Source organism: Diabrotica virgifera, chromosome 9 (genome assembly GCF_917563875.1).
Source record: "Diabrotica virgifera virgifera chromosome 9, PGI_DIABVI_V3a".
Lineage (NCBI taxonomy): Eukaryota > Metazoa > Arthropoda > Insecta > Coleoptera > Chrysomelidae > Diabrotica > Diabrotica virgifera.
This window is the reverse complement of record NC_065451.1, coordinates 191,290,804-191,304,664: the sequence shown is the minus strand read 5'-3', so window position 1 is coordinate 191,304,664 and position 13,861 is coordinate 191,290,804. Positions and strand designations below refer to the sequence as shown.

Sequence of the window (13,861 nt, the reverse complement as noted above, 5' to 3'; positions counted from 1 at the left end):
AAAGCACACATCGGCACAATATCACTTTTTTCTGTGACGTGTTAGCTATGTGTATGCCAAATGTCATGCCAAACGTCAATCCAAGCGGTTCTTTAAAATTCGGAGGTTTTACAATATTTTACCTTAGTAAAATATTGTAAAAGTATAGTTCATAGTATCACGAGGTTTTTCCTGGTGATTTACTATGGAATCTCTAACATGAGAATTTTACTCTCACCGTTGCATGTGGTTGTCTTTTTAAAGACAGATCACGCATGCTATGATTTTTTTGTGACTGATATTCTTGGGTTAGGTTGATTTCATGTAATCGAATGAACTATTTTTCAGTAAGGTCGTCCCAGGAACGCAACTCATAAATATTGGCAACATCTTTTTAAAGTCTTCTACTTTAAAATGTAGATATAATATAGGTCTGAATTGCCGATATAAATGAGTCATATTCAATTAAATTATTAGAAGAATTTTTTTACTAAGCAACAACATTTTTGTTTAATTTATTAATATTTTGTATTTTGACAACGACATCCGATGTGGACGTCGAAACGTTAATAAAATCATTTTTTAATTTAAATTGTGGCTATTTCCTATTTAGAATAGCTGATTACAAACATGCCACAAGGAAATAGCTTCAGAACAATATTTTACCTTGTGTGAATGGACTATAAATATGACTTCTGAAGTTCAGCTTTTTGGTTTATTTCAAGCACCTACCTAACTTAAAAAAATAATTAAAAAACATTATAATGTCTTAAGGGGCGCCAAAAATTTTTTTGCACACAGGCGCCAGTAACCCTTACGGGGGCCCTGCTTTTGGTACAAACACGTCTACAAAAAAATTGTTCCAGGTTAAATTTACTATCGAAATATTATGTCTGAAGGTCAAAAATATTTTTTTTTTACAAAAATATATTCAAAAGAAAAGCAAGAAAAAAACACGAAAGGTAGCAGTTTTGTTTTTTGCCCCATAACTTTTTTCCACGCATATATAGGTATAGGCATTGATCTACAGAAAAAATACTTCCATCCTTCCTCTTTAAAATTACGTTTGGTAGAAATCTGGTAAGATTTATAGTTTGCAAAATATGATTTCTCAAATTTCGCCACTCACAGCGATTTTAGCCCATTATCCTTGTTATTTCGCAAACTTTTTTCTACTCATCTTTAGGTATACTCGTAATATGCAATGTTATATTAAATAAGAAGAAATGTCAATAATCTTTAAAATGGTCTATTGTAGAAGATTGTAGGACTATTTTTGAGTAAAATATGGTTTTTCAAAATTTTATACTTTTAATGATTTATGATATTTTATGGTTATTTTTAAATTTCTCATTTTAACTTTTTTTATTGTATATTCAGGTTTACACATTTTGTAATAAAAAAGAAAGATTATTTTCTTTAATTTAAAATGGTGTATTGCAAAAAACTCTAGGACTATTTTCAAACAAGATACAAGATATGCTTTTTCAAAGTGTGACATATACACACACATGCAATAGGTCCCACTAAGTTGGAACCATATGGAAAACTTTTTTATTATTAACTTTATGAAAAAAGTTATTCTTTATAAAATGCTCCGCATAATCTAAAACCTAAGATGCAATCATCAGATATCAAATTTTATCTACTGTACGAGGTATGTTAAAAAATATGAATTTCGCTCAGGAGTAAAGTACCTTTATATTTCACAATATCGAAAAGTGTTATTAAGAAAAGTTATTTGGAATTAACAGTTATTATGTTACAATATGCAACTATATTCTTCTAATTGAAAAAAATAAAAATTTTTAGAATTATTCTCAAATTACGGATACCCTTGGATATCCTACGGATATCTTGTTTAAAAATAGTCGTAGAATTTTTTGCAATACACCATTTTAAAGTAAAGAAAATAAGCTTTTTTTGTTATTTCACAATGTATTTACCTAAATGTACAAGAAAAAAGTCATAATGAGAAATTAAAACAAATAATCATAAAAAATATCAAAAATCATTAAAAGTATAAAACCTTGAAAAACATAACTTGCTTAATAATAGTCGTACAACCTTATACAATAGACCGTTTTAAAGGTAATTAATTTCTCTTTCTACTAAATGTCTCATTGCATATGCATATGCATATACCTAGAAATGCATAGAAAAAGTTACAGAACGATGTTTGCGAAATAATGGGGAAAATGACCCAAAAATGCTGAGCGGCGAACTTTAAAAAATCCTATATCGGAAACTGTAGATCCCAGAGACTTCTACCAAACGTCATTTTAAAGAGGAGGGATGGAAGTTATTTTTTGCTACAACAATACCTATACCTATATCTCTGTGGAAAAAAGTTACGGGACAAAAAACAAAATTGCTGTCTTTCGTGTTTTTTTCTTGCTTTTCTTTTGACTATATTTTTGTAAAAAAAATATTTTTGACTTTAAGATGTGATATTTCAATAGTAAATTTAACCTGGAACAATTTTCCTGTAGAGGTGTTTGTACAAAAAGTGCATAGAACTCACCCTAATTCACCCTGTGCCTAGGGACTAATTCACACCTTTCTCAAAAACGCACCCATTTAAATGGTAGCACTCCGCGGTTTTTTCAAATTTAAAGGTTCATTGACCATATGAGATAATAAAATCCCGTTAACGTTGTAGTTCCTTTTAGCTCTCTTATTTTGAACATAATCAATAGCCTATAGATAGCTGGTACTATTATACACTAGCACGTACACTTAGTAAACTGCAGTATTACGATATTTTAAAGTATGTACATGGATTGGAGGAGTAATGGTTCGATGTTTCGTATTTAGTTCATAATTTCTCAAATGCATCATCAGATCAATGCCAAAACCCAATCATAATACTATGAAATTGATACACTTAACCAGAAAAGTTTTGCACCTCCAAATTTTTTTCTTTGGTGTTTACATTGTTGGTCAAACGTTTACTAAAACTACTCCTTTGGACTTATACCGGGTGGAAAAAAATAAATGTTTTTCTTATGTTAAGTTTAAAACACCCTGTAGAGAGGACAATGTACAAGGGTGGGTATACATCGAAATCATGTTGTAGTCTCATGTTTTGTGAACATTTTATTTTTTTAAATTGTCTGATCTCTTTAAACAAAGAAAATAGACGGTTTTATTCGTTAACATGTATTTTAACTGAAACAATACTAAATTAACAATAAAATACTTTGAAAACAGTAAGGCACATATTCTTCTTTTTCATAAGCAATTCTGCTTATTCATTGCCGGATTGATACCTCTATGGAAGGTTGTCACTCCATCGTTTGCGCAGTCGGCCGATATTTCTACGATTGGTTATTTATCTCTAGCTATTTTGACCCATCTCTTATTTATCTCTTCCCATTCTGGTTTTGTGGTTATTCCATTCCTTTTTTCTATTTAGTGTCCGTTCGTTGATACACTATAAGTTACATTTTCTGCTAATGTCTTCACTCCTGTTTCGGCGTCTTATTCCTGTAATTCTTCTCAGTACATACTCTCATCTCTGCCGTTTCCAATAGTCTCTGTGTTGTGGCTGTATAGGGTCTTGTTTCTGATGTATATGTCATTATTAGTCTTACACGGGCTTTATAAATTCTTGACTTCATCATCATCATTCTCTTTGCCTTATTTCTATGCGGGGTCTGCTTCCCTAATTGCATTTCTCCACACAATTCTATCTTGGGTCATATCAATGTTAATCCCCTTTACCAACATGTCCTGCCTTATCGTCTCCCTCCAGGTCTTCTTTTGTCTTTCTCTCCTACTCCTTCCAGGAATCTGCACTTCAGCTATTCTTCGTATTGGGTGATTAACGTCTCGACGTTGAACATGACCAAACCATCTTAACCTATGCTCTCTGATTTTGGCATCAAGTGGTGCCACACCTAGACTTCCCCTAATATACTCATTTCTAATTGTATCCTTCTTTGTCACTCCACTCATCCATCTAAGTATTCTCATTTCCGCCACATGCATTCGTTGTTCCTCTTTCTTTTTCACTCCCCAACATTCAGTTCCGTACATCATAGCCGATCTTATGGCTGTTTTATAGAATTTTCCCTTCAGCTTCATTGGAATTTTTCTGTCAAACAACACACCACTCACTTCTTTCCACTTCATCCATTCAGCCCTAATTCTACTGCATGCATCTCCATCTATTTCTCCATTACTCTGTAATACCAATCCTAGGTACTTAAAACTATTGCAGCATAGGAGCAGCATAGGATATAAACTGGAGCTTCCTTGCATAATAATTCTCAGAAACTCATATTTTTCTCCTCTGGTAATGTGACCCAAATATTCCAGTTTTCTTGTTTTTATACTGTTCATACTTTAATTTCTAACTCCTTATTTAAACGTCGTAGCACTTCAACATTGTTATCCTTTGTACCCACTGAATTTTCAATATTCTTCTGTAACACCACATTTCGAACGCTTCTATTTTTCTTATGTGTTGTCTCTTCAATGTCCAAGTGGTTTGCATAGTGCAACATGATAGAGACGACATTGTTTAATGGAGGCTCTGTGGTGTTTTGGGGTGGAATTTACTTGATAGCAAGAACGGATTTGGTGTCTTTCGCATCTTATATAGGAAATAATTGCATCTGAATGCATGATAACGAGAAGCCTCGTGTATGGCGTGTAATTACTCAATAATTAAGTGAGGTAAATCTTCAGACATTGAATTGACCCTTTTACAGTCCCAACATGAATCCTATTGAATGCTTATGGAATATTGTCGATAGAGATTTAAGACTTCGGCAACCCCCTCCTGCTTCCCTGTAAGATATAGAAACTACGGCTATTCAAATTTGAAATATAGCCAAAAAATCAAATAGCCAGTTTTCTCCATAGTAGCCACATTCAGGAATCTGCTGCGTGGTTTTAATCTTTTGGATCTGTATTCGGTTTCGAAAAGAGCATGACATTCATCAATTTCTGCTTGGTTCTTTCTATGAGTTCGTGTGGTTTTCTGCGACTATTGCGGTCAGCAAAACCGGTGGCTTTCAAGTAGTTAGTGTGCACCCTAACTGCTATTGGTGAGTTTTCTGAGAATGCCACTTTCTGAAGTGTTGTGTCACAGTGATAAATATCTGTGTCAGAGACCTATCTAGCGTGATTTCCAGGTAGATTGGTTTCTCCGTGCGTTCGAAAGTGATACCATCTCATCGGCTTTGGAGGTCTCCTGTGTTTGGATTTTGGATTGCTTTTCTGATGCTGTCGGTGCGCTGGTTGGTCCGTCAATAAGTATTAGTGGTTGTCTCGTAGAACTTCCTCTCTAGGTGGTGGAGCAGGCCTGATGTCTTCCACAGGATGTTCCTTTTCCCGATGATGTTGATGTCCTCATCCCGGTGGGCTTCATCGGTGTGGTTGCCTAGTATCCTCAGGATCGCATGGGGTCCCGTCCATGCGGCTCGAAAGTTCCCTGTTATAATTTGTTACCAGGACTTGCTCTCCTGGAATATACCTACCAAAATAGCAATAATAAAAGAGCAACATATGTTTATGTGTAAAAAATAACTGAAATAACAACATTAATAATTTATTTTTATAAGTTGAATACTCGGTGTATCTACCACAAGTCATTTAGCATAAAAGTAGTATTTCTAGTCCATAATGTGTAGGTAACATACTGTATTAATCACTATGTATACATTTCAATAAATCTTTAATAATATCTACCGATTTATGTACGAACTAATGACTAAATTTAATAGTATAATCTGCAAAAAACGAAAAGAAACCGCTTCAATCATATCAAATTATACATTGAACAAATTTGTACATTCATATAATATTTTCGCCATAACAAATAAACAACTTTTGGTGATTTTGGTTCATTTTTTACACTATCCAGGTACAACAACCACCTTTACCTCTAGCTTACACGGCTTTCTATGTATAATACACTAACACTATCCTTATCCTGGTTGCTTGTTGATGTATATTGTCTGCTTTGAGCAAGTCACTGTTATTACATATCTTAATATTACATGTATGCTTTCTATTGGTCATTGATTTATTAGTCAGTTTAATTTTTAACACAGTTTCTGTCGTCACAGGGAAGTGATGATAACCAATCTGACAACCAAAATGATAAAAATACGCTATAAAAGGTATATTTATTAAAGACTCTTTCGGGCTACATCACAGAAAGTTTTCGGAATGAAAATGCCATCATCAGTGGTGCTTACAAGGTATACATAGTTGAGCCGCCAAAAATATCTGGGTGAAAACCCTTAAAATGGTATAAAGTTATTATTATGTTACATTGTTATAGATATTATGTGATGTAAGGTTTTACTTGATTTTACGTCATGGCAACGCAGTACTCCCAACTGTGTAGGTTACTGTCCATTGAGTTAGGTTACTGTCCATTGAGTCCATTAACATCCAGTTGCTACCTTGAGTACATTTACAAAGGTTTCCCTCAGGTCCAGCAACCCACATAGTTGCGAGTACTGCGCTGCCATGATGAGAATCAAGCAAAAGTCCAAACATCACGTAATATTATCTACATCTCTACAACAATGTAACGTAATAATTTTACAACATTTAAAGGTGTTTCACCCTTACATTTTTAGTGGCTCAACCATGTATACCTTGTAAGCAGCACTGATGATGGAATTTTTATTCCGAAATCGTTCTGTGATGTAGCCCGAAAGGTTCTTTTTAATATAAATATACCTTATATAAAGAATTATTAATAAATGTTTCTGATTTATGGCACTTATGTACTTGTGTACTTTTATGTTGTGTTTGGTTATCATTAATTTCACGAAAACTTATGAATATTTTGTTGTATAAACTAGACAATGGCGCAATATTTAAAAGATAAGACTCCTTGTTGAATATAATCAGTTAAGTTAAAGGAACTATTAAAGTAGAAGAACAGCAGGAGGGGCATATGAGAAAAAACGAAGCTTACTGTTGAAGATAGAGGATACATATATGTAAGACATATAATAATGTAAGACATGTTTGAAAGAATACTTGATGTAACAAAAAATAGTTTCATCCTCTTTAAACAATAAATCATTATACATTGCTTGTCTACGCCTTTTTTTTTGTAGATATGTGATAAATATCTGCGTAGAACAATACTAGCAATAGCATTCTGACACTGTCTACCACTTCACCATAACCTAACTGTTCACAACGAGGTATATAACTTCAAGAAGGGGAAACATCCAAAACAAGAAAGCCATCTAAATCCATATCAATCCCAGATTAAATTTCGAACTGAGGAAGGTCATAGAAGGTCTTTTTTCGTTTTTCGTTGATTTGAAGCGTATCTCTTGCTGAACAAAATAAACCTGCCTGGATACTAAGACACATAAGAATATTAGAGAAATTAAAGAGAGACAAAAGCAGGAATCTATAAGGCAGCAATTAGACAATTAGACCTATATTGACATACACGGCGGAGACAAGACCCGACACATCTAATATCAGGGAAAAGCCTGTTGGATAGGGAGAGAAGCGAAAACATAAGAAGAGCCATGCAATGTGGAAGACATAAATGGATGGGTTAGAAAACGGAAACAGGAGTGGAACGAACACATTAGTAGAATGGCAGAGGATAGGATAGTACGAATAGCACGAGATAAGTCACCAAATGGACGAACAAGTATTGATAGGCCAAGAAAAAGATGGTGTGATAATTTAAACAATTTAGGAGGCTAATATTGAAGAAGAAACAGGCTTTAAAGCCTACATACAAGAAGAAGAAGAAGTAAAAAATGACATATTTGAATTCAACCGATCGATAAAAATAAATTGAAAAGGGACGGAACAGTTTTGTTTTTAAAAGACAATCTTATCTATGTATATTTGAAAACTGCCAATACAGTTGGAAAATATTCACACACGTCTTTGGTTGAGTTTTGAGTGCCTGTGCATGTCTGATGATACTCAGTAACTTTCAAATCTTAATAACATGCTTATATTTACGAGTCCATATACAAGGACTGACAAATCGTAGTGACAAATCATCATGAGCTCCTGTGTCATAGATTACCTTAGTTACATCTAAGGTAGAGCAAGTTTGAATAGAAGGTTTGAGCTTGTAGATACCTTCCATTGTTTGATGGTAGGCAATAATCTAGAAATCGCAATAACATGCTGGCTTCACGAATTTAGATAAAACTACTGACAAAGCATTGTGCTCCTGATGCGTTTACTGCCTTATAGTAGTGCTCTTTTTCGTGCTTTTCTTTTAGATATTGTACTGTTGTCTAGAGCACTTGTATTAACTGATATGTTTGTATGTACTATTTAATTGTTTCGTCATTACAATGTGTTACATCGATTATTACGTCTAATGCAACAAGAGTAGTGTTTTTATATTTTCTATATTAGTATGTTAATTGTTTTAGTTATGTAGCTTGAAAGATTTTGCATAAAAGTACCTAATATTGCAAATATTTATTTGTTGTTTTTAAACTCGTATGAAAAATGAATTGGTGAAAACTGGTCCCTCGAGTCGGATATCTTATAAAAGAAGAGAAATACGCCAATATATAACGATTACAAATTACAATGTGCTACTAATGTTCCTACAATCTGGAAAGATTAAACAGAAAAATGGTTGCCACAACTGAAGTAAATTTTTAACACTAGTCAACCCACTAACGAACATAAAAATAGGAAATGTCTCTACAGACTGGGTATCTTTTACGACAAAAGAAATATCCCAATTCCAATGGTTATACAAACCGCAAAAAAGGTCTCTAGCATAAGAAACCCTTGAATAAAGTAAATGAAAAAATCTCTTTCGGTATACTGAGTGTCTTATCAAACAAAAAAAACTGGACTGTAAATGGTTATGAAAACCGCAAAAAGGTATCCTGGAAGAGAACCTTTTACACTGCTTGCACTGTAATTAGTTATAAAAACCGGAAAAATGTCTCTGTCATAAGAGCACCTTGAAAAGAATATAAAAAAAATGTATTTTTACAGACTGAGTATCTTTTGGTTTAAAAAAATACCACACTCTTAAAGTATGGTTATAATAACCGCAAAAAGTATCCAGTTGTGTGGATACTCCGTTGTTTAAACTAAAAGATTTCCAGTCTGTAGAAAGACATTTATTTCCTTTTATTATATTCTTTTTCAAGGTGCTCTTATGGCAGACCTTTTTCCGGTTTTCATAACCAATTACAGTGCAAGCCTTGCAATTGCAAGCAGTGTACAAGGTTTTCTTACTGGATACCTTTTTGCAGCTTTCATAACCATTTACAGTCGAGATTTTCTTTTGTTTGAAAAGATGCTCTAAGATATTCTAAAGATACTTTATTCAAGGTTTTCTCATGCTAGAGTCCTTCTTTGCGGTATATATAACCATTTGTGTTGGGGCATTTCTTTTCCTAAGAAATATCAAGTTTGTAAAGACATTTTTTATTTTTATGTTCGTTAATGGGTTTAGAAGTGTTAAAACTTATTTCAGTTATTGCAACCATTTTTCTGTTTAATCTGTCCTGATTGTAGGAACATGTAGGAGCATATTGTAGTCGTTTTATTTTGGTGTTTCTTTTCTTTTATAAGATATCCGGCTTGAAGGACCATATAGTATAAAATATGTACAATCACGGAATGTAGAAGACACTAGTCGAAAGCTTCTTTACAATTCGTCCCCCCAATGCAGTGTTTCGCTTGTTATGATTGATTAATCGTCATCATCTTGGTTTAGAAGAGTAATCACCATCACCACTTGTTCTTTGCATCAGTTTCTGTAAACCTGCTGGTTCCAACATCTTCACCATTTTCGTATCCATCTCATGTCATCGATATGGCTCGTATCCCTTCATATACTGTGTTCCTTTGTCTACCATTTAGTGGGTACTTCATTATAGCTCTCATTCTCTTCTTTACTCATGTTTAGTCATACATTAGCATCTTAACTGGTTTTTGCTCATACGAATTGTACAAAATTACTAAATGTCATAACTTATGCATCCGGCGTTATATTTTGCGGTTCATACTTATAATATACAGGGTGCGCCAAATATTAAATATTTAATAATATTTAAAAAATTAATAAATATACACTGTTTCAATATGAGATTTTGAGCATTAATTCCGATTAAGTAACTGTATTTAGTCTCTTGTTCTATTTGGAACTTTCTTAAGACAGAACTTTACTTAAATCGACTGGCAAAAAAGGGATATGTACTCACATGCTCTCAGATTGAGCTGTAAAACGAATCGACTGACCATTGGCCTGGTGTGTAATCAACTATCTTGTGATGAAGTCTGGATAAGCGAGGAGTACGGACCTTCAACTTAGAAGATATTGGCTACTTACACCCTATAACTAAATCTCGAACCCTATAATGCAGTGACAATGAGATTCGGATCGACGGAGAGATGAGGAATGAAGTAAAAGTGTGAAAATAACAAAAATAAATAGGACATATTAAGAAGTAAATACATTTCACTTATCAAATTAAATCGGGTAATTAAACTAACAGAGGTGGTGACACAAATGTTGCAACTTCTTCCACAGCGAGTGAAAACTGATCTTCTAAACTTAATTTCTAATAGGAAATTAAATTAGATCGAAAAAATTTCCTTTTTATAGAGAAAAATCTACAGCTACCTTGGTGTGTGGTCTATACAGTCCCTGGGAATATATTCAAGTAAAAACTTGAAGGAACTGAAATTAACCAAACTAACAGGACTATTGGGTGTTCTTTAACGAAATATTTTTCGGTAACTTCTTTGAGTAATTATATTCTATATTTGTAGACACAAAGGGTCGGAACTGAATGAGTAGATTTAAACAGGGTTTGGTAAACAACCAGGTAGGTTGTTCTAACGGGAATTATACGACAGAACCCAAGCGATAGATTTATAAAAAGATCCATTGAAGTTTTCTTCTGTTAAAGAATCTAACGATTTTTCGAAGTAGATAGGTCTGTTCCAACAGTCAAACTAGTTAGAAATCGTCAGCAAACAGTTGGTCAGTGAGACAACATGATACAGTCATCAGTGCTATCCCCTGTACTCACGCTGGTCGACTATTCGCTGATAGTTTCTGACTGGTTTGGCCGCTTGTTGGAACAATCCTGATAGGTTTGACACTGATAGTCACCAGTGCTATCCCCTCTACTCACGCCGGTCGACTATTCGCTGATAGTTTCTGACTGGTTTGGCCGCGTTTGTTCCAACAAGCCGCGTTTGACAGTCATCAATACTGTTCCCTCTACTCACGCTGGTCGACTATTCGCTGATAGTTTCTGACTGGTTTGACCGCATTTGTTCCAACAAGCGGCCAAGCCATTCAGAAACTATCAGCGAATAGTCGACCAGCGTGAGTAGAGGGGATAGCACTGCTGACTGTATTATGTTCTCTCACTGACCCACTGTTTGCTGACGATTTCTGACTAGTTTAACTGTTTATTGGAACAGACCTATCTACTTCGACTAACCGTTAGGTAGTCGAAACCTGATAGGTTTGTTCCAACAAGCGACCAAACCAGTCAGAAACTATCAGCGAATAGTGATGAGTCTTAACCAAATAATTTCGTGGGAAAATGTTTACTGAAATTGACATTATGTACGGGGTGATTTAAAATTTAATAAGATAACGAAAATTTGACAGGTCTCGCGTCTCTGTAATACTTATTCATTGCCGTGGGGCGTTAAACTATCAATACAAACAAAATTAATCTTACCTCTTAATTATGTTTACTGTCAAGCTATAAGTAGTAACTGAGAACTGCCATGGATTAGCAAGAAATGTGTTAATTTAGAAAGTAACAGCATTTACTGTTTTATTTTGTATGAGACTTTATACAAGGGCCATTCGTAAATTAAGGTTACCATGAATTTTAATAATAGACAGCTTTATTTTTGTTCTTAGTGTTATATCATTTTTTAAAACTATCGCCGCTTCTGTCCCAACACATTTGCAGACGATGCTACAACTTTTCTATACCAATTTATTATATAATTCTACCGCCATTCCTTTGAGGAATCGAGTAACATCCTCCTTGACTTCATCATCGGTACTGAAGCATAAGCTAGCCAAGTGTTCCTTTAATTTTGGTAATAAGTGATAATCACTTAGTGCTAAGTCCGGACTGAAGGGAGGGTATCAGTCTCTAAGCAGTTGTTCAGTTTGATGTGAGAGACATTGGGTGGAATGTATAAAACGTAGTATCTGCTAGTGCTTCAAGTACGTACTACATTTTTGAAGTTTTTACTACACTTACAAAGCATTTACTTTCCTCCGTAGCATCTGCTGCTATTTACCAGATACATAGAAAAATGTATCTATGTACTACGCTTTTGAAGTATTTGCTAGTTTAGTAGTATTTGCTTCAGTTTAAATGAAGTTGGTGGATGAACGACTTCGGCGTAGGTGTTTTTTTGTTACAACATGGCAGCATTTATGAATGTGCGTCGTAGAAAAATCTACAAACAAGGAAGAAGATACTTCATTTTTGAAGTCATGCTTTTATCAAATAATAATATCAAGTGATAATTCTCAAGAAGATTAACAAATAACAGTTGTTGATTTTTATTCTCGCGTAACTCTTTTGTCGCTTCGGAATCTGAGTCACTCATTTTTACTCATGTCCAATTCTAATAATTTGGTGCGTAAAAATGTGAATTCAAAAATCACAAGCACATGGAAAACTAGTTCCATCACGATTGGTGTGGTGCGAACACGGCTGGCGCTACGCTTAGTTGTAGATACTTCAGGTCAGTAGTAGGTACTTCCTGTTGTGTAGTATGTTCTTCTCAACAAAAGCACATACTTTTTTTGTAAAAGAATATGCTACAAAGTAGATAGTATTTGCTGAAGCAACAGCATCTACTACGTTTTATATATTCCACCTATTAGGTCGAGCGTTGTCATGGAGAACCTCACACCACTGAACAGTCGTCTTCGCCGATGTTTCTGGATTGCATGTCTGTCTTTTTAATGTCTCGCAATAGCTGTCGGAGTTAACTGTTGTTCTATGAGGCAAAAAGTCGATTAAGAGTAGGCCCTTCTGGCCCCAAAAGACAGTTACCATGACTTTCCCACCAGACTGGGGTAAGGTGAAACACCTATGTTTCGTCGCCTTTGACAATGAAATCCAAAAATTCTTCCGTGTTACTTTCAAATTGTTGCAAAAACTGCTGGGCACATGCAACACGTTGCTGTTTGTGATTTTCTGTAAGCATTCGCGGTACCCACCGCCCGCACTTTGTGATATCCTAATTTTTCTGTTAACATCTTATTATGAGTTGTGATATGGGAAGTACCAGGAATACGTAAAGCAAGGTCATTAACGCTGAACCTCCGATTTTTAAGCAATATTCTTTCAAATTGTTTGTCAATTTCCTCTGAAACTGAGTGAGTTATCTACACCTACACCATTTGCGAATATGTTGAACATAAACACTTTTCCCGATAAACTTTGATTAACCCATTCAGTGCTAATGAAGTTAAAATAACGTCATACTTTGCCATTGCCTAGCTCCGGTGACGTTTTCGTATGTTATAAGTAAACTTACGCTCTATACCTCCGTAAGCGATTGGCGCGCAATAAAAAAACCCTGGTTACGGCGCGGCATCCAATGAGTTAACTGACGACGAATGTCAATAGGTGAAATCCATTTTGCATTTAGAAAGGCTGCTAGACCGACACTGAGCAATGCAGCGACATAGGGAACCTTTTTTACGAATGACCTTCGTAGTTTTGTACTTATTATACATTTTTTGTACTAATTTCCTTGTAGAACGTATCATGAGATTTTTCGATTGCCTTGTAACATTAAAAAGTCATGTATCCAGTTACTCGTAACAAAAAATATTGTATTAAGCTACTTGTTATGTAATTTGTTATATATATGTTGCCTATTTTGG

General features: G+C 34.6%; 1 protein-coding gene across 19 annotated transcripts in view; it reads left to right on the top strand.

Moving 5' to 3' along the window:
* Positions 1-13,861, top strand: part of LOC126892901 (MAP/microtubule affinity-regulating kinase 3-like) — a 592,659-nt gene that overhangs the window by 519,622 nt on the left and 59,176 nt on the right. The window lies entirely within an intron of this gene.